This window comes from Oncorhynchus keta, unplaced genomic scaffold, assembly GCF_023373465.1.
Source record: "Oncorhynchus keta strain PuntledgeMale-10-30-2019 unplaced genomic scaffold, Oket_V2 Un_scaffold_984_pilon_pilon, whole genome shotgun sequence".
Classification (NCBI taxonomy): Eukaryota; Metazoa; Chordata; class Actinopteri; order Salmoniformes; family Salmonidae; genus Oncorhynchus; species Oncorhynchus keta.
In genome coordinates, this window is record NW_026291019.1 from 429,880 (window position 1) to 451,783 (window position 21,904).

The window sequence follows — 21,904 nt, forward strand, 5'->3', positions numbered from 1 at the left end:
TATCCCCCACCCAGAAACTCCACTCCCACATCACAACTCTGTTTCCCTCAGCCCATCCCACCTATCCCTGCTGGCCACACTCTGGATTTCTCCATACCATGTATCTTTCAACTGTGCTGTGATGTTTAACATACAATTTGAATATACATAGAATCCACAGATTGCGAGTTGATTCGTAAGAGTATTAGTAATTGACTGACCAGATCTCCCAACAATGCTATATCTAGAGTCAATTTTAGATTCATGGTATGCTTTTCGGCCATTCCTGAATCTGAGACCAGCAAGAGGCTAACTGAGGGCAATACCAGAACAAATGGTCTATTGATTTTTGTATCCACACGGCAAAATCTGAAGAGCTACGATAATGGAATGCCCCAAATATTCAACATTTTGTTGGTGGCAAGAATTCTGTCGAATAATTTTAGCTGAAAAGCAAGAAGTCTTGAATCTTGAGTCATGTTAAATATACAGATAAAGTCAGAAGTTTACATACACCTCAGCCAAATACATTTAAACTCAGTCTTTCACAATTCCTAACATTTAATCCAAGTACAAATTCACTGTCTTAGGTCAGTTAGGATCACCACTTTATTTTAACAATGTGAAATGTCACAATAATAGTAGAGGAAATTATTTATTTCAGCTTTTATATCTTTCATCACATTCCCAGTGGGTCAGAAGTTTACATGCACTCAATTAGTATTTTGTAGCATTGCCTTTAAATTGTTTAACTTGGGTCAGACATTTTGGGTAGCCTTCCACAATAAGTTGGGTGAATTTTGGTCAGGGCTTTGTGACGGCCACTTCAATACCTTGACTTTGTTGTCCTTAAGCCATGTTGCCACAACTTTGGAAGTATGCTTGGGGTCATTGTCCACTTGGAAGACCCATTTGCGACCAAGCTTTAACTTTAAAAAAAATAATAAAATAAATTTTACCTTTATTTAACCAGGCAAGTCAGTTAAGAACACATTCTTATTTTCAATGACGGCCTGGGAACAGTGGGTTAACTGCCTGTTCAGGGGCAGAACGACAGATTTGTACCTTGTCAGCTCGGGGTTTGAACTCGCAACTCGCTTCAATATATCCACATCATTTTCATCCCTCATGATGCCATATATTTTGAAGTGCACCAGTCCCTGCTGCAGCAAAGCACCCCCACAACATGATGCTGCCACCCCGTGCTTCATGGTTGGGATGGTGTTCTTCAGCTTGCAAGCATCCCCCTTTTCCTGCAAACAACGGTCATTACGGCCAAACAGTTATATTTCTGTTTTATCAGACCAGAGGACATTTCTCCCAAAAGTACGATCTTGTCCCAATGTGCAGTTGCAAACCGTAGTCTGGCGTTTTTATGGTGGTTTTGGAGCAGTGGCTTCTTCCTTGCGAAGGACTTGTTTTACTGTGGATATAGATACTTTTGTACCTGTTTCCTCCAGCAACTTCACAAGGTCCTTTGCTGTTGTTCTGGGATATTGATTTGCACTTTTCGCACCAAAGTACGTTCATCTCTAGGAGACTGAACACTTATCCATCCTGAGCGGTATGACGGCTGCGTGATCCCATGGTGTATATACTTGCATACTATTGTTTGTACAGATGAATGTGGTACCTGTCAGACAGTGATACAGCACGACAGGATGCTATTACTGTAATTACCTTATTTAAGGGCAGGCATACAGACACAGTAGTGCTATGTCACAGAAAAATACCTAATTTAGTATTGCACATAAGAGGACATAATACACAGTTAATGCAGAAAGTGTTCAGACCCCTTGACTTTTTCCAAATTTTGTTACGTTACAGCCTTATTCTATAATGGATTAAATAGTTTTCCCCATCAATCTACACACAATACAAAAACAGGTTTTTCAATTTTTGGGGGTAATGTATAAAAAAAACTGATATCACATTTACACAAGTATTTATACCCTTTACTGAGTACTTTGTTAAAGCAACTTTGGCAGCGATTACAGCCTCGAGTCTTCCTGGGTATGGCGCTACAAGCTTAGCACACCTGTATTTGGGGAGTTTCTCTCGTTCTTCTCTGCAGATCCTCTCAAGCTCTGTCAGGTTGGATGGGGAGCGATGCTAAACAGCTATTTTCAGGTCTCTCCAGAGATGTTAGATCGGGTTCAAGTCCGGGCTCTGGGTGGACCACTCAATGACATTCAGAGACTTGTCCCGAAGCCACTTCTGGGTTGTCTTGGCTGTGTGATTAGGGTTGTTGTCCTGTTGGAAGGTGCCTTTTGGCTGTCATCTGCCTTTTACTGAGGAATGGCTTCTGTCTGGCCACTGTACCATAAAGGCCTTATTGGTGGAGTGCTGCAGAGAAGGTTGTCCTTCTGGAAAGATCTCCCATCTCCACAGAGGAACTGTTGAGCTCTGTCAGAGTGACCATCGGGTTCTTGGTCACCTCCCTGACCAAGGCCCTTCTCCCCGGTTGATCACTTTGTCCGGGCATGGGGCCTTATGGAGACAGGGGTGTGCAAATCATGTCCATTCAAATGAATTTACCACTTGTGGACTCCAATCAAGTTGTAGAAGCATCTCAAGGTACGATTCACGGAAACAGGATGCAACTGAGCTCAATTTCAAAGCTCCTAGCAAAAGGTCTGGATACTTATATAAATAAGTTCATGATTATTTTCTTTATTTTTACATTTCCCTGACCAAGGCCCTTCTCTCCCGATTGATCAGTTTGGCCAGGCGACCAGCTCTAGGAAGAGTCTTGGTGGTTCCAAACGTCTTCCATTTAAGAATGATGGAGGCCACGGTGTTCTTGGGGACCTTCAATGCTGCAGAAATGTTTTGCCACCCTTCCCCAGATCTGTGCCCCGACACAATCCTGTCTTGGAACTCGACGGACAATTCCTGTCGACCTCATGTCTTGGTTTTGCTCTGACATGCACTGTCAACTGTGGGATATATATATATATATATATATATATATATATATATATATATATATATATATATATATATATATATATATATATATATATATATATATAGACAGGTGTGTGCCTTTTCAAATCATGTCCAGTCAATTGAATTTACCACAGGTGGACACCAATCAAGTTGTAGAAACATCTCAAGGATGATCACTGGAAACAGGATGCAGCTGAGCTCAATTTCAAGTCGCATAGCTAAGGGTCTGAATACTTATGTAAATCAGGTATTATTTTTTATTCGTTTATAAAACAAATAATCTAAAATCCTGTTTTTGCTTTGTCATTATGGGGTATTGTGTGTAGATTGAGGGAAACAATTATTTGAATACATTTTTGAATAAGGGTGTAACATAACAAAATGTGGAAACAGTGAAGGGGTCTGAATACTTTTCGAATGCACTGTATAGGAGGACGATATTAATTGTTTTATTTTTCTCTAGATGTTGTGTTGGAGATGGATCCTACATCTGTGTCAGAGAGGAAGAATGTGACACTGACATGTAGAACCAAATGTACACTGGACCCCATCACAGTCTACAGTTGGTTTAAGAATGGACAGCCTATACCAAACAGCAACACCTCCTCTCCTGTCTATATCCTATTCTCAGTCAGCAGTGAGGATACAGGCAGATACTCCTGTTCTGTAGAAGGACATGAGGATCTCCCCTCTGCTGAAGAGACTCTCAATGTCACATGTAAGTACGTTGGGGGTTTGGACGTCCAGTTTGATATACTGATCATGTTGATAATTGAGAATAGATTGTTTTCCATATAAATATATCTATCAATATATATTTTAGGGTGCAACATCTGTTCCCCTGAATTCCCATAATTGAATCATTCTTGTTAATGATTCTGTTTCTGATTTGTCTTTTACTCTGAATTACATTTTTTCAAACTCACCCGTAAAATGTAAACACAAATGTTGCTATAATTAAATACAAAGTATTTTACACTAGATGGCCCAAGGAACACCTCAGTGTCAGTCAGTCCCTCTGGTGAAATAGTGGAGGGCAGTTCAGTGACTCTGATCTGCAGCAGTGATGCCAACCCACCTGTGGTCAAATACACCTGGTACAAGAAGAACGTAACCTCACCAAAAGCATCAGGACAGAGTTACAGCATCACTAACATCATCTCTGAGGACAGAGGAGAATACTATTGTGAAGCTAGCAACATTAAAGGGACCGTGACTTCCGTCCTTGTCCATATTAATGTTATGCGTAAGTATGTCATGGTGTCTCTTTCTGGTGCTCTGTTGTGTGACAGATTTGAGTGATATACAGTACATGTCAGAAGTTTGGACACATCTACTCATACCATGGGTTTTCTTTATTTTCACTGTTTTCTACATTGTAGAATAATAATAGTGCAGAATGCCAAGAGTGTGCAAAGCTGTCATCAAGACAAAGGCTGGCTACTATGGAGAATCTCAAATATAAAATATATTTTGATTAGTTTAACACTTTTTGGTTACAACATGATTCCATATGTGTTTTTTCATAGTTTGGACATCTTCACTATTATACCACAATGTTGAAAATGTAAATAAAAACTAAAGGATAACCTTGAATGAGTAGGTGTGCTCAAACATTTGACTGGTACTATCAATCCATGATCCTGCAGCAGTGTTTCCCTGGGTTCCTGTAATGGGGGTGGGGGCTGTCCTGACTGCTGGAGCTCTGCTACTCACCATCTACTGCACACTGAAGAGGTGTGTATTTTCTAGCCAGATTTAAATATAACGATCTTATAAACCTCCACAAGAGATCAGCAGAGAGCTGAACTCACTCTGTCCTTCTTTACAGGAGATCCACAGGAGGAACTGATGCTACAACAGACACACAGGTGATGATATCAGTTACACCTTCACACCTGGTGACATTAATCTACTGTGTCATAACAGTCTCTTAAACACTATTTTCACTGTTACCATGTTCTTTCTCTCTTTCTCTCCACAGAGTGTCCATCCTGACTGTAACAGTGACACGTACACAGGTCTGAACATGAAGACCACGCCCCCTGACTATGACACTCTGGCAGTAAGTCTCTTTTATGTGTTTGTTTAGAGAAAATGATAGAGGTGTCTCAAAGTGCTCATGCATTTCCCTCTCTTTCTCTCTAGAGTGTCCATCCTGACCCTAACAGTGACAAGTGCACATCTCTGAAGAAGAATACCAGGTCACCAGAGTGACACCCTGTGTGTGTGTGTGTGTGTGTGTGTGTGTAAACATTTTATGAAGTGGTGTATAAAGTGCTCATTCAGTGTGTCTTTGTTCAGAACGTGAGCGACTCACCCAGTGACACATCCCCTAAAATAGATAGTGAACCACCACAGAACTTGGTCTGAAGAGAAACACCACAGAACTTGGTCTGAAGAGAAACACCACAGAACTTGGTCTGAAGAGAAACACCACAGAACCTGGTCTGAAGAGAAACACCACAGAACCTGGTCTGAAGAGAAACACCACAGAACCTGGTCTGAAGAGAAACACCACAGAACCTGGTCTGAAGAGAAACACCACAGAACCTGGTCTGAAGAGAAACACCACAGAACCTGGACTGAAGAGAAACACCACAGAACCTGGACTGAAGAGAAACACCACAGAACCTAGACTGAAGAGAACCACCACAGAACCTTGCATTAAAATAATCAATGCAGAACCTGGACCTAGGTTTTCCAGACAATGAACTTGAACTTCTCCGTAAACACTGAAGTTTAATGTTTTTTCCTTGTAATGTTAATTAAATATATTGAAGATAAATAGGATGGATTATACTTCTACTCTTCTACAATGTTACATTTCCCCATTGTAAAATATGTATAATATTGAAAACAGCTTTTAATGTGTTGCTTTCAGACCTAGTTACTCCTGACGTGTTAATTGATGTACCTTGTATTGCTGTCAGACATTGTGCTATGGCATTTATGAATATTAATATCACAATCACACTTTTATGGTAATTTTTTTATGATTTCCAATACAGTGTAAAATTATGCATTTTGTAAATGAGCTCAAAGTTTAACCTGTTGATCCTACCCCCTACTTTTTCGAACATTCTGTTAAAAATCGCGCAACATTACAGCGCCCTACTACTCATGCCAGGAATATAGTATATGCATATGATAAGTATGTGTGGATAGAAAACACTCAGACGTTTCTAAAACTGGTTAAATCACAGCTGTGACTATAATAGAACGTGCGTTTCATCGAAAAGCGCAGGAAAATCTGATCACTGAAAATGGGAAAATATATCAATGCGCCACTTGAATGCATTGTTGAATGGAAACCACATTACCTGGAGCCGAGATTGCAATTCCTACAGCTTCCACACGATGTCACCAGTCTTGTCAATTGCCTAGGCTTTGTTTATTGGTCAAACGAGCAAGAGACGGCCCATTTCTTCCGGTCTCCGACCGGATGTTTTGGAGTAGAAATTTCTGAACATGATTTGAAGACGTGAAGCTATTGAATATACATCGCCCCGTGATCAATTTGATATATTATTAATGTTTACTAATACCCAAAGTTGCATTACAAAAGTATTTCGAAGTGTTTTGTGAAAGTTTATCGTCAACTTTTTAATTTAAAAGAATGACGTTGCGTTATAAGACGCTGTTTTTTCCTTGATCACACAGTCTTCATAGATCGATATCTAGGCTGTATATGGACCGATTTAATCGAAAAAAGACCCAATAGTGATGTTTATGGGACATCTAGGAGTGACAACAAAGAAGATCGTCAAAGGTAATGAATGTTTTATATTTTATTTCTGCGTTTTGTGTAGCGCCGACTATGCTAATTATTTTGTTTACGTCCCCTGCGGGTCTTTTGGGGTGTTGCATGCTATCAGATAATAGCTTCTCATGCTTTCGCCGAAAAGCATTTTAAAAATCTGACTTGTTGGCTGGATTCACAACGAGTGTAGCTTTAATTCAGTACCCTGCATGTGTGTTTTAATGAACGTTTGAGTTTTAACGAGTGCTATTAGCATTTAGCGTATAGCATTTGCATTTACAGATGTCTAGATGGGACGCCTGCGTGTCGGGTGGACGCAAGAGGTTAAGACAATACAAATATAATTTTGCTTTAAATATTACAGCCTAGAGCGTCTGCTAAATGACTTAAATGTAAATGTAGTCTGTCATTCTTTATCTGTTAACTTGAAAATCTTAGAGCTGAATTTATACAAGTATTCCACAATACAGTAGAGAGTTATTATAATAAGCTCTCCCCCACCTCCATTTGGCAAATCTGACCATATTTATATCCTACTGATTCCTGCTTACAAGCAAAAACTAAAGCAGGAAGTACCAGTGACTCGCTCAATACGGAAGTGGTCAGATGACGAGGATGCTCAGCTACAGGACTGTTTTGCTAGCACAGACTGGAATATGTTCCGGGATTCATCAAATGGCATTGAGGAGTATACCACCTCGGTTATCATCTCCATCAATATGTACATTGACGACGTTGTGACCGTACATACATATCCCAACTAGAAGCCATGGATTACAGGCAACGTCTGCATTGAGCTAAAGGCTAGAGTGCACAATTATGGACAAACCAATTAGGCACATTTGGGCTATCTTGATTTTGAACATTTTGAACAGATATGCAATTAATTATTCATTGGATCAGTCTACTTTGCACATACACTGTTTCCATCTAGTGGCCAAAGTCTAAATTGTGCCTGGGCTGGAATAATACATGATGGCTTTTCTCTTGCATTTCAAAAATGATTATACAAAGAAAAAAGAAAAACCATGTTTATCTTTTATCAGATCTAAAGTGTTATATACTAAAGTGTTAAATATACTACAGAAGAATGACCTGTTTGTCGGTACCGCTGACAACAGAGTACACAGTTGTTTCCTAATCCCCACTTTGCCTGATGGCCATTGAAGTTGAACAAGGACATCAGGCCATTAGATAACCTTGCATCAGGCCATTGCCTAACCTTGCATCAATCAGGCCATTAGATAACCTTGCATCAGGCCATTGCTTAACCTTGCAATCAGTGTCAAGAGACTTTGTCTGAAATACCGGAAGTTATGCAGTAAACACTGTCTCAGTATGACAAATAAAAATGTTAAAAAAATCTACAGGCATTGCTTGTGAGAGTGGAATTAACCAATTGTATCGCTTTAGGTAGTGTGAAAGATGCTGACTAAATCTACAGTGTAAATGAAATGTCAAAAATAAATGTCAATTTCACCATCAGATTCTGTGCATCCACACTTTGGCGCTGCTTCTCTAGTTGCTCAAAGTCTCCATCCTCTTGACATGGAACTCAAAGAGTCTTGGGGCTCTGATCTCCCAACACGTTTCACCTCCAATATCTCTACCAATTTAGTTAGGACACACTTCTGAAATGAGAACATTGTGTTGACATTGTTGTCACACACAAGAGGATCCTGACAGACAAGATTGTGATTGCAAATAAAAGTGACATTTTACTTGCAATATACATATACTGTAGTTCAAGTTTCAATAATATTCTAATGGTTTCATTGTTGAACTTTAACACAAGTTTCAATTTTGTAGTACATTCCACAAAATAGGTGCCTTTTGAATTAGTGCTCAATTTATACATAAAATATCAGAGGGAATCAAAAGTCACACATTTCGTGGAACAATCCACTTACTGTCATTATTCATGGAAAACAGCTCTGGTCTAGAGCTGTGATGCTCTTGGCTCTGTTGGGACTGGCAAGTAGAAGCCCTGGATGAATCTACAAAATTCAAAGCCAACTCAGTGTCAACCCAGAGGTAAATAGACAAAATAAATAGTACTTGATGTTTGTAAACCTACACACAACAATACATATTTTAAGGACAGTTATCAAGACTGAACATGATGTGTATCATTTCTGCTCATTGTAAGAAAACTAACACTGATGCAAACGCGTCCCCGTCGTGTGCATGTTGTCTGTGTGTGCTCTTTAGTTACTAGATATCTGCTCTCACCTTGTCTGGTTGGGTAACAAGATGGATATTGAGAATGTCTGTGCTCTCTGCTCTGGAGGTGGGACTGGCTAGCAGAAGCTCTGGAGGATTCTGCAACGTTCAAAACCAATGAATAAACCTTCTTAAGGACTTGACCAGTTAGCGGATTAAGATTAAGAGTACGGCTTGTCTGGCAAGCTGTCCTCTTGACCCACCGTGTGTGAAGTGAGATGGGAAAGGAGAGCATCTGGAAAAGCCAGCCGAATCCCTGAATTTCCCGAAACACAAATAAAAACCCAATTTGGGTGTGATGAGGACAACTTACAAGCAAGGATTTGGATAGGAACATGTATATGTATTGTCTATCATGTGTGAATAATGATTCTGATAGACAGAGATGCCTAACACAGTAATGATTATCCCATCTGTGCTACCCTGTGAAAGGTTTGACATTTCCCACTGACTCTTCAGTTTCTCTTACCCCGTCCAGGCATGTCCCCATTAAATTCATCCTGGGCTGGGGTAGAGGGAAAAAAGACAGGCTTTTCTGCCTTTTTTGGGATTGCCCAGGTGAACTTCTGGACAGTCTTGCAACAAACATGTAAGCACTGTAATGAACACAAGGGGAGACAGAGAGCTGGTTTCAAGAGCAGGGCACAGCAGGTGTTTATTGCATAGGACCACAGGAGGAGGCATGTAGCTGGGTCCAGGGGCAGGCAGAAGGTCATACACAGGAGGAGGCATGTAGCTGGGTCCAGGGGCAGGCAGAAGGTCATACACAGGAGGAGGCATGTAGCTGGGTCCAGGGGCAGGCAGAAGGTCATACACAGGAGTCCAAAAGGCCAACAGTACAGGCAGGGAAAAGGCTAGTAACGTAGTCCAGGAGATCAGGCAATAGGTAGATAACAGGAAATCTGATAGGCTAGAGTACAGGCAGGGAGTAGGCAAAGGTATCGCTAGTGAGGCAGGCAAAAACTATCATAAATGGGAGGAGTAAATCACGGGAAAACAAGCGCACCAAAAGAAGTGTCACAAAACAAAAAATAACTCACAGTGATGGGGTGCAAAGAACTGAACAAAATAGTGTATGATAATGACCTACAGCTGTGTGAACAGGTGATTAGAATTCAGATGATTTGGATCTAGAGAGTGAGCTGCGTTCAGGTGATCAAGGTGTTTGAGGGTGTGAGCTGGAAGCAGACGTTACAAGCACATGACACATACAGTAAATCATGCATGCAATGTTATAAGACGCACATTAAAACCCATCATTTACACATAAAATATCAGAGGTAATGAAAAAAGGCACACATTTCGTGGAACAATCCAGTTACTGACATTATTAATGGGAAACAGCTCTGGTCTTGATCAGTTGTGGATGTATAATTATCATCTTCACTCTTTTCATTTTCTGCGAAAAGGTCATAAAGGTAAGTAGCAAACATACTGTAGGAATAAATATAGCGAGAGCATGTTTGAACTACATTTTGCCATGGTTCTTAGCTAGTTAATTTTGATCAATGCATTTTGCACTCATTCTCCTGTCTTATTTGTGACATATTATTGCCCTCTCTCCTGTGAGCTAAGGTTCTTAGCTAGCTAGATATCTAGGTAGCTAACGTTAGTTAACCTATATCACAGTTTGTTTGCAAACCAACCAGCTTCACACCTAGCTCGCTAGCGAGCTAGCTAGCATATGCAGGTACCCAGAGAGTAAAGTTGATGACTCCACACCCGTTACCAGAAATATGTAGCTAACCGTAGTTAGCCCCGGACTGATACAGTAAGCTAGCTAACAGTTAGTACAACCATCAAATCTGTTAGTGCAAGGCGGGAAAGCAGGTCTATCTAGCTAGCAACTAAGTTAGTGTTAATGTTAGCTAGCTAGTTAGCTAGAATGCTAGCTAACGCTAGCCTAAAAATAATAGTTTGCAACATTAACAGAAACTGATCATTAATATACCTTATCTAATTACAAAAGTTTTCAGAAATGTTGACGCTTACAAAAATCCTTGTGTTACCATCTTGAAGAACAAATGGCGGTTGAATGACTTGCTTGTTCTGACTGCCAGGTTTGAAGCATGATGGTTAAAAATGGAATAAATTCGATTGTGAAATTGTAAACTAATGACTTGAAATTACAGGTAATTGTCAGTAATTCTGTCTATATGAGAACATCTAACAAGCTATTCAAAAAGGTTTGTTTTAAATCAATATATTTTACTATATTGTGTATCAAATAAATTACAAAACATATCCTATATACAATATTGTATAACTGTATTTGTGTATGTGATCAGGCTGACCTTCGGGCTATATTTGGACCAAAACGGACAGACTTAACACAGCCCAGTTTTTGGGAAGACAATTTTGGGCGAAATAAAGTCCATCACAGAAGGACGTGATATAGCCGAAAATTCGCCGCCCGTGGACGTCATGTGCTGGGTGGGTTAAGAGTAGGCTAGTATTAACATGAGACACAGTGATGGTAGGTTGTGTTTAGGAGTAGTATTAACATGAGACACAGTGATAGTGGGTTGTGTTTAGGAGTAGTATTAACATGAGACACAGTGATGGTGGGTTGTGTTTAGGAGTAGTATTAACATGAGACACAGTGATGGTGGGTTGTGTTTAGGAGTAGTATTAACATGAGACACAGTAATGGTGGGTTGTGTTTAGGAGTAGTATTAACATGAGACAGTGATGGTGGGTTGTGTTTAGGAGTAGTATTAACATGAGACAGTGATGGTGGGTTGTGTATAGGAGTAGTATTAACATGAGACACAGTGATGGTGGGTTGTGTTTAGGAGTAGTATTAACATGAGACAGTGATGGTGGGTTGTGTTTAGGAGTAGTATTAACATGAGACACAGTGATGGTGGGTTGTGTTTAGGAGTAGTATTAACATGAGACACAGTGATGGTGGGTTGTGTTTAGGAGTAGTATTAACATGAGACACAGTGATGGTGGGTTGTGTTTAGGAGTAGTATTAACATGAGACACAGTGATGGTGGGTTGTGTTTAGGAGTAGTATTAACATGAGACACAGTGATGGTGGGTTGTGGTTAGGAGTAGTATTAACATGAGACACAGTGATGGTGGGTTGTGTTTAGGAGTAGTATTAACATGAGACACAGTGATGGTGGGTTGTGTTTAGGAGTAGTATTAACATGAGACAGTGATGGTGGGTTGTGTTTAGGAGTAGTATTAACATGAGACACAGTGATGGTGGGTTGTGTTTAGGAGTAGTATTAACATGAGACACAGTGATGGTGGGTTGTGTTTAGGAGTAGTATTAACATGAGACACAGTGATGGTGGGTTGTGTTTAGGAGTAGTATTAACATGAGACAGTGATGGTGGGTTGTGTTTAGGAGTAGTATTAACATGAGACACAGTGATGGTGGGTTGTGTTTAGGAGTAGTATTAACATGAGACACAGTGATGGTGGGTTGTGTTTAGGAGTAGTATTAACATGAGACAGTGATGGTGGGTTGTGTTTAGGAGTAGTATTAACATGAGACACCGTGATGGTGGGTTGTGTTTAGGAGTAGTATTAACATGAGACACAGTGATGGTGGGTTGTGTTTAGGAGTAGTATTAACATGAGACACAGTGATGGTGGGATGTGTTTAGGAGTAGTATTAACATGAGACACAGTGATGGTGGGTTGTGTTTAGGAGTAGTATTAACATGAGACACAGTGATGGTTGTTTGTGTTTAGGAGTAGTATTAACATGAGACAGTGATGGTGGGTTGTGTTTAGGAGTAGTATTAACATGAGACACAGTGATGGTGGGTTGTGTTTAGGAGTAGTATTAACATGAGACACAGTGATGGTGGGTTGTGTTTAGGAGTAGTATTAACATGAGACACAGTGATGGTGGGTTGTGTTTAGGAGTAGTATGAGACACAGTGATGGTGGGTTGTGTTTAGGAGTAGTATTAACATGAGACACAGTGATGGTAGGTTGTGTTTAGGAGTAGTATTAACATGAGACACAGTGATGGTGGGTTGTGTATAGGAGTAGTATTAACATGAGACAGTGATGGTGGGTTGTGTCACAGAAAAACACAGCCATTTTTCCAGCCAAAGAGTGGACTCACAAAAAGCAGAAACAGAGAATTAATCAAATTAATCACTAACCTTTGATGATCTTCATCAGATGACGTTCATTGGACTTCATGTTACACAATATAATAATAATAATATATGCCATTTAGCAGACGCTTTTATCCAAAGCGACTTACAGTCATGTGTGCATACATTCTACGTATGGGTGTATATTTTGTTCGATAAAGTTCATATTTATATCCAAAATCTCAGTTTACATTGGCGCGTTATGGTCAGAAATGCATTGTCTCAAACAAACATCCAGTGAAAGTGCAGAGAGCCACATCAAATTAAAGAAATAATCATCACAAACATTGATAAACAATACAAGTGTTAAACATACAAATAAAGATAAACTTCTCCTTAATGCAACCGCTGTGTCAGATTTCAAAAAGTCGTTACGGAGAAAGCACACTTTGCGATTATGTTAGGTCTGCACCTAGCCACAGAAACCCATACAGCCATTTTACAGCCAAGGACAGTGTCACAAAGTCAGAAATAGCATTAAAATTAATCACCTACGTTTGATGATCTTCATCTGGTGGCACTCCCAGGTCTCCATGTTAGACAATAAATGTTTGTTTTGTTCAATAATGTCCCTCTTTATGACCAAATACCTCCTTTTTGTTCGCGTGTTTTGTCCAGTAATCCGAATGCTTAAATTAAGGTGTGTGCACTAATTCCAGTCGAAAAGTTTTTAAAAAGTAAAATAAAAGTAAGTAGAAACATACCAAATAATGTTAAAAATTAATCCTCCGGTTGTTTTTGTCATAAATAATCAGTAATATTTCAACCGGACAAAAGCTTCGTCAATAGGAAAGGAGGAACCAGAAAGGCGCGTTCCCGATCAGGGCGCATGGCTGATGAATGGACATTTCCACTGGCCTCTCATTGAAACCCATGATCCTGCAGCAGTGTTTCCCTGGGTTCCTGTAATGGGGGTGGGGCTGTCCTGACTGTTGGAGCTCTTCTAGTCACCATCTACTGCACTCCGAAGAGGTGAGGATTTAAATATAAAACATTTATTAACCTCCACCAGAGATCAGCAGAGAGCTGAACTCACTCTGTCCCTCTTTACAGGAGATCCAGAGCAGGAAGTGATGCCACAACAGACACACAGGTAATAATGTTAAAAAAATAAAAAATACCAGACATTCCTTCAGTTACACCTCCACACCTGGAGACATTAATTTACTTTGTCATGACAGTGTCTTTTGTATTTTTTTCACTGTTACCATGACTATAATCTCTCTCTCTACAGAGTGTGCATCCTGACCCTAACATTGACACAGACACAGGTCTGAACATAAGGACCATCTCCCTGACTACGACACATTGGCAGTAAGTCTCTTATTATAAAATGATGAGTGTGTTTGTGTTTAGAGTCATTTAGAGTCTGTCTGTCTGTCTGTCTGTCTGTCTGTCTGTCTGTCTGTCTGTCTGTCTGTCTGTCTGTCTGTCTGTCTGTGTGTCTGTGTGTCTGTGTGTCTGTCTGTGTGTCTGTCTCAACCACCACAGAACCTGGACTGAAGACGAACACAGGCCAAACCCTTCGAACGCTACTGTACATATGATTTTGTGAGAAGACCGATTTTCGGGATATCCCATGATCTGACAAACATCGCTCTAGCTCTGCCACCTTTCAGCACAGATGCGGAAGGGCGATATCGGTGGATGTGGTGGATTGACACGCAGCCTATCAACAAAAAAGAAGATATCTCTATTGTTAACAGACGGATTTTGATATTATGTTAATTACATAATTGTATGCTCTTTAATACAGTATTATAGGCCCAGCTGTTGGAACTTTGTCTTTCCTGGATATAGCCACTATAGTGATCACTGTATCCAAAGGGTACAGATACACTGCAGCCAATGCTTCTACACTATTAGTCAAAATGTGACCGATACATGTGGATGATCTTGTTCCTGTAGTGTTTGTAAACACCCTGGTAGGTTGATTAATAACCTAAACCAGATTACAGGCACTGGTTACAGTGAGAAGCTTCCTCTTGAGTAGACAGCTTGATGAAAACCAGTCAATATTCAGGTCCCAAAAAGTAGACCTCTCTGTTTACATCACATACACCATCAAGCATTTCACACATATTATTTAGATACTGACTGTTAGCACTTGGTGGCCTATAAAAACACCCCAAAAGAAAAGGCTTTAGATGAGGCAGATGAACCTGCAACCACAACACTTCAATAACACTTGACATCAGATCTTCTCTAAGCATTACAGGGATATGGCTCTGAATATATACAGCAACACCTCCCCCATAAGCATCCCTGTCTCTTCTATAGATGCTATATCCTTGTATTGCTACTGCTGTATCATCAAATGAATTCAAATGAAAGTGGGTCGAAGAAATGGCTAATATATGAATGTTATCTGATGGTAGCAAGTTATTGATTTCATGACCCTTATTTCTAAGGCTACATATATTAATATGGGCTATTTTCAGCCCTTCCCTGGGTAGCTTATCAGAGATAGACATAATATGGAAAACAGCAAACAAAGCTACATTTAAAAAAATGTACATTCAGCAGTCCATTAATCAGTAAGTGTGTGTGTTTGCTGTGAGGTTGAAGCTACGAACCCATAGGCTTGGCTCTCTCATCCCTTCCAGGCTCATATTTTACAGACTTTAACTTTAACGTTTTAGTTGAATTCTCTTAACTTGTAATTATAATTATGTATATTGGTGAAAAATGGGTTGGTTTATGCTTCTGCTCTTTTTCTGTGTGATTTTACCAATTTCATGATTTGTGATCACATTCTCAGTGATTAATATGGATAATATTGATAACAGTTTTTTTTATATATTCTGCTCCTGGACCAAGTTGCTCCTGATGTGATTAATGATGTTTTACTTTTTATTGCTGTCAGTCATTACTGGTTATTTTATATTTTATATTATGTAATACCATATTGTTCAGTGTCATGATATTGCTTGTTTTATTATCACATTTGTAATTATTACCTATTTTAGATGCATTAAAGACAATTTTACATGTGCATTTCTTACATTGTGGTTAATTGTCAATAGAGTATAAACATGATGTTGTAAATAAGCTCAAAGTAAGACAATAAATGAACCAAACAATAAATGGACTATTTGATGAACTATTAATACATTGATTCATAACTATTTCCACTCTGTTGTTTCTTGTATTTCTGCCTATTGGACACATGATGTCACCATTGAACCATATAAACCTGAGTGGCGAGGCTGTATGCTAGCCAGGGATCCTCCACTGCCCTTACCTAGAACTGTTCATCAGCACACACACACACGTGTGCGTCCATGTGTGTGTAATGGGTGTGCCGCCCCCTCAGCCAGGGCAGCACATCATAGGCTATAGTATAGACTCTGATGACAGAGAAACTAAAAACAATTAGAAACGTCCCCCGACACATACTGACCCAAAGTGTAAAAGCTTGGTAATAGGTGAAAGATATAGAGAATTAAGTTGAAGACTTTCATTGTTCAGGACTTGTTAGTCACTTAGCAGTCTATCAGAGCCAAGAATGAATGTCTGTTTGTCTGTCTGCTCCTCTTCCTCCTCCCCTTCCTCCCCTCGTCCTTTTCCTCATCCTCATCATCCACCTCCTTTTTCTCCTCCTTCTCCCCCACCCTCCTCCCCTTCCTCCACTCTTCCACCTCCTCCTCCACTCTTCCTCCTCCTCCCACTCCTCACCCCACCTCCTCCCTTTCCCCTTCCTCCCCTCTTCCCCTCCTCCTCATCTTCCTCTCCTCTTCCTCTTGCTCCTCTTCCTCAATTTTCAAACAAAATAATAACAAAACGGTTGTGAGACTTACGTTTGATCTTGAAAGAGATCTTTCATATGTGTATAAACTACAATTAGGGCCATCCAGATACAAACCTCTACCCTTGAAGAGGTTTCTCTGGTCGGAACTAGAGAACAACCCAACCGATTTCTGCTATTGTTGTGGTATACATCCTCTTCTAGGGCTCTTTTAAGGCTCCTAGCCCCATCAAAGATCATGGGGGAGGGGGGCATCTGTGTGTGTTAACTGTGTGTGTTAACTGCTTAACTATTTGCTGTACACTGTACTGTGTGATTGTACACATTGATTCTTGGTTAGTTTGAGTAATTATGTTGACTATGACATTAGCTAATATGGTGACAACGATGTTTAACATTTGTTCAACTAAAGTAAACGGAATGAAACGGGGTACGACCTGAATTTATCTAATTTAATTATATCACCCTAGTTCAAGTGAATGTGTCACTGTTTGCCACATTGGTTACTCACATTTTACTACAGTAGGCCTCAACACATACAATAATCTATATTACTACAGTAGGCCTCAACACATACAATAATCTATATTACTACAGTAGGTCTCAACACATACAATAATCTATATTACTACAGTAGGCCTCAACACATACAATAATCTATATTACTACAGTAGGTCTCAACACATACAATAATCTATATTACTACAGTAGGCCTCAATACATACAATAATCTATATTACTACAGTAGGCCTCAACACATACAATAATCTATATTACTACAGTAGGTCTCAACACATACAATAATCTATATTACTACAGTAGGCCTCAACACATACAATAATCTATATTACTACAGTAGGTCTCAACACATACAATAATCTATATTACTACAGTAGGCCTCAACACATACAATAATCTATATTACTACAGTAGGTCTCAACACATACAATAATCTATATTACTACAGTAGGTCTCAACACATACAATAATCTATATTACTACAGTAGGTCTCAACACATACAATAATCTATATTGAAGGAAGAGAGTCGGACCAATGCAGCGTGTTTGTTACAATGATCTTTAATGAATGAAAACGTGATACATGAAATAACTCAATACAAAACAACAAACGGAATGAGAAACCTATTACAGCCTATCTGGTGAAACTACACAAAGACAGGAACAATCACCCACAAAATACACATAACTCAGGCTACCTAAATACGGTTCCCAATCAGAGACAACGAGAATCACCTGACTCTGATTGAGAATCGCCTCAGGCAGCCAAGCCTATACAACACCCCTAATCAGCCGCGATCCCAAATACTACAAACCCCAATACAAAAAACAACATATAAACCCATGTCACACCCTGGCCTACCCAAACATATAACAAAAACACAAAATACAATGACCAAGGCGTGACACATACAATAATCTATGTCACCTACAGTAGGCCTCAACACATACAATAATCTATATTACTACAGTAGGTCTCAACACATACAATAATCTATGTCACCTACAGTAGGCCTCAACACATACAATAATCTATATTACTACAGGAGGCCTCAACACATACAATAATCTATATTACTACAGTAGGTCTCAACACATACAATAATCTATATTACTACACTAGGCCTCAACACATACAATAATCTATGTCACCTACAGTAGGCCTCAACACATACAATAAATGTCACCCACTAGGCCTCAACACATACAATAATCTATATTACTACAGTAGGCCTCAACACATACAATTCTATATTACTACAGTAGGCCTCAACACATACAATAATCTATATTACTACACTGGCCTCAACACATACAATAATCTATATTACTACACTAGGCCTCAACACATACAATAATCTATATTACTACACTAGGCCTCAACACATACAATAATCTATGTCACCTACAGTAGGCCTCAACACATACAATAATCTATGTCACCTACACTAGGCCTCAACACATACAATAATCTATATTACTACAGTAGGCCTCAACACATACAATAATCTATATTACTACAGTAGGCCTCAACACATACAATAATCTATATTACTACAGTAGGCCTCAACACATACAATAATCTATATTACTACAGTAGGCCTCAACACATACAATAATCTATATTACTACACTAGGCCTCAACACATACAATAATCTATGTCACCTACAGTAGGCCTCAACACATACAATAATCTATATTACTACAGTAGGCCTCAACACATACAATAATCTATATTACTACAGTAGGCCTCAACACATACAATAATCTATATTACTACAGTAGGCCTCAACACATACAATAATCTATATTACTACAGTAGGCCTCAAATCATACAATAATCTATGTCACCTACACTAGGCCTCAACACATACAATAATCTATATTACTACACTAGGCCTCAACACATACAATAATCTATGTCACCTACAGTAGGCCTCAACACATACAATAATCTATATTACTACAGTAGGCCTCAACACATACAATAATCTATATTACTACAGTAGGCCTCAACACATACAATAATCTATATTACTACAGTAGGCCTCAACACATACAATAATCTATATTACTACAGTAGGCCTCAACACATACAATAATCTATATTACTACAGTAGGCCTCAACACATACAATAATCTATATTACTACAGTAGGCCTCAACACATACAATAATCTATATTACTACAGTAGGCCTCAACACATACAATAATCTATATTACTACAGTAGGCCTCAACACATACAATAATCTATATTACTACAGTAGGCCTCAACACATACAATAATCTATATTACTACAGTAGGCCTCAACACATACAATAATCTATATTACTACAGTAGGCCTCAACACATACAATAATCTATATTACTACAGTAGGCCTCAACACATACAATAATCTATATTACTACAGTAGGCCTCAACACATACAATAATCTATATTACTACAGTAGGCCTCAACACATACAATAATCTATATTACTACAGTAGGCCTCAAATCATACAATAATCTATATTACTACAGTAGGCCTCAACACATACAATAATCTATATTACTACAGTAGGCCTCAACACATACAATAATCTATATTACTACAGTAGGCCTCAACACATACAATAATCTATATTACTACAGTAGGCCTCAACACATACAATAATCTATATTACTACAGTAGGCCTCAACACATACAATAATCTATACACTACAGTAGGCCTCAATACATACAATAATCATATTACTACATACAACAGATACAATAATCTACACACACACACACACACACACACACACACACACACACACACACACACACACACACACACACACACACACACACACACACACACACACATACATACATACATACATACATACATACATACATACATACATACATACATACATACATACATACATACATACATACATACATACATACACACATACATACATACATACATACATACAATAATCTATGTGACTACAGTAGGCATCCAACTCAAAACTAACTCAAAGGGCCAGTTTCCCAGACACACATTTTGCAAAGTCCTAGATTTAAAACTACATCTCTGTAGAACACGGTTTTTAGTCCAGGACCTGGCTGGATTACATTTCCATTTGAGTCATTTAACAGACGCCCTTTTCCAGAGCGATTTACAGGAGTAATTAGGGTTAAGTGCCTTGCTCTGTGTTGGATTGTGATAAATCACTGGTTCTTCTACCCTTCGTGTGTTGCTCCAGCAACACAAGGTTGATACACAGAAGCCATATTGCACAATGCACCTGAGGTCTTACTACATGAAGGGGCTTCCCCAGACATGTCCCTCCTGTGTAGACCACATCCATGTTGTCTACACATGTCTTACAACAGAGCATTTTATGTCTTCTAGACCAAATCAAGTCGAAATCAATCTAAATCGTATTTTATTTCTCACATGTGTCAAACACAATGGGTGTGGACTTAACCGTGAAATGCTTGCTTACGTGCCCTTCCCAATGATGCAGAGTTAAACAATTATAATAACAATGAAAATAGTAACAGAATGGAGCTATATACAGGGAGTACCCATATCTGTGTGCAGAGGTACAAGGTATTTGAGGCAGATATGTACATGAAGGCAGATTTTGGGACAGTCTACAAAGTGAAGATTCCCTAACTAAGGTTTTGGACACAGACCTCTGGCTAGACAAACCAACAATGCACTTTGGTCGTACAGATTCTATTGTACCGGGCTCATTCCATTGGTGGGCCAAACACTCTAGTCCTTCGAAAGCCCAACGGTCGCAGCCGCGACCTTCAGATGACCTTCAGATGAACTTCCAATGACCTTCTATTATGGTTCCCTTTTACCTTCAGGAGGTGACCTTTGAACTTTGTGAAGACTGGTATATTATGTAAAATAATCCAACCCACTGTTCTTTGATCCTGGTTTTAGAGAACCACAATATGGTTTTGTTCCAGCTCAGGACCAACACACCTGAATCCATGAATCAATCTGGAGTTAGGATTATCATTGTTATCAGTTATGAAATCATAACAAAGACATTACAGTCAAATCCCACTGACTACCCAGCTAACTCAACGTCCAGAATACATCCAGGCTACAGGACTAAGACGTCAGGGGATTTTCTGGGAGCCATTTTTTTTAAGTGCCCAGAAAAGTGCTTGGTATTTCCTGGTTGTTCCATATTTGATAAATAAAGGCCTATCAGCCGTGCAGACCAGACCCCATGACCTATGAGCTAAACTGGTCCTCGGTGTGTGTGTGTGTCTCGAGCCCATTGTCTCGGAATCTGTTATCATTATACAGCAGTTTCCTCTGGCAGCCTTGAGAGAGAGGGGGAGGGGGAGAGAGTGAGGCGGTGGGGGAAGAGAGAGAGAGAGAGAAAGAGAGAGAGAGAGAGAGAGAGAGAGAGAGAGAGAGAGAGAGAGAGAGAGAGAGAGAGAGAGAGAGAGAGAGAGAGAGAGAGAGAGGGGAGAGAGAGAGAGAGAGAGAGAGAGAGAGAGAGAGAGAGAGAGAGAGAGAGAGAGAGAGAGAGAGAGAGAGAGAGAGAGAGAGAGAGAGAGAGAGAGAGAGAGAGAGAGAGAGAG

General features: G+C 39.5%; 1 long non-coding RNA gene across 2 annotated transcripts in view; it reads left to right on the forward strand.

The window, feature by feature from the left end:
* The window catches only part of LOC127929719 (uncharacterized), a 114,687-nt gene extending 101,618 nt beyond the window's left edge, over positions 1-13,069 (forward strand). The window contains exons 2-3 of one of the 2 annotated variants that reach the window (XR_008135866.1): positions 11,398-11,963; positions 12,874-13,069. This is a non-coding gene — a long non-coding RNA (uncharacterized LOC127929719). The remainder of the gene's footprint in view (positions 1-11,397; positions 11,964-12,873) is intronic. The other variant, XR_008135867.1, reaches the window with a different exon arrangement.
* The last annotated feature ends 8,835 nt before the right edge of the window (positions 13,070-21,904 follow it).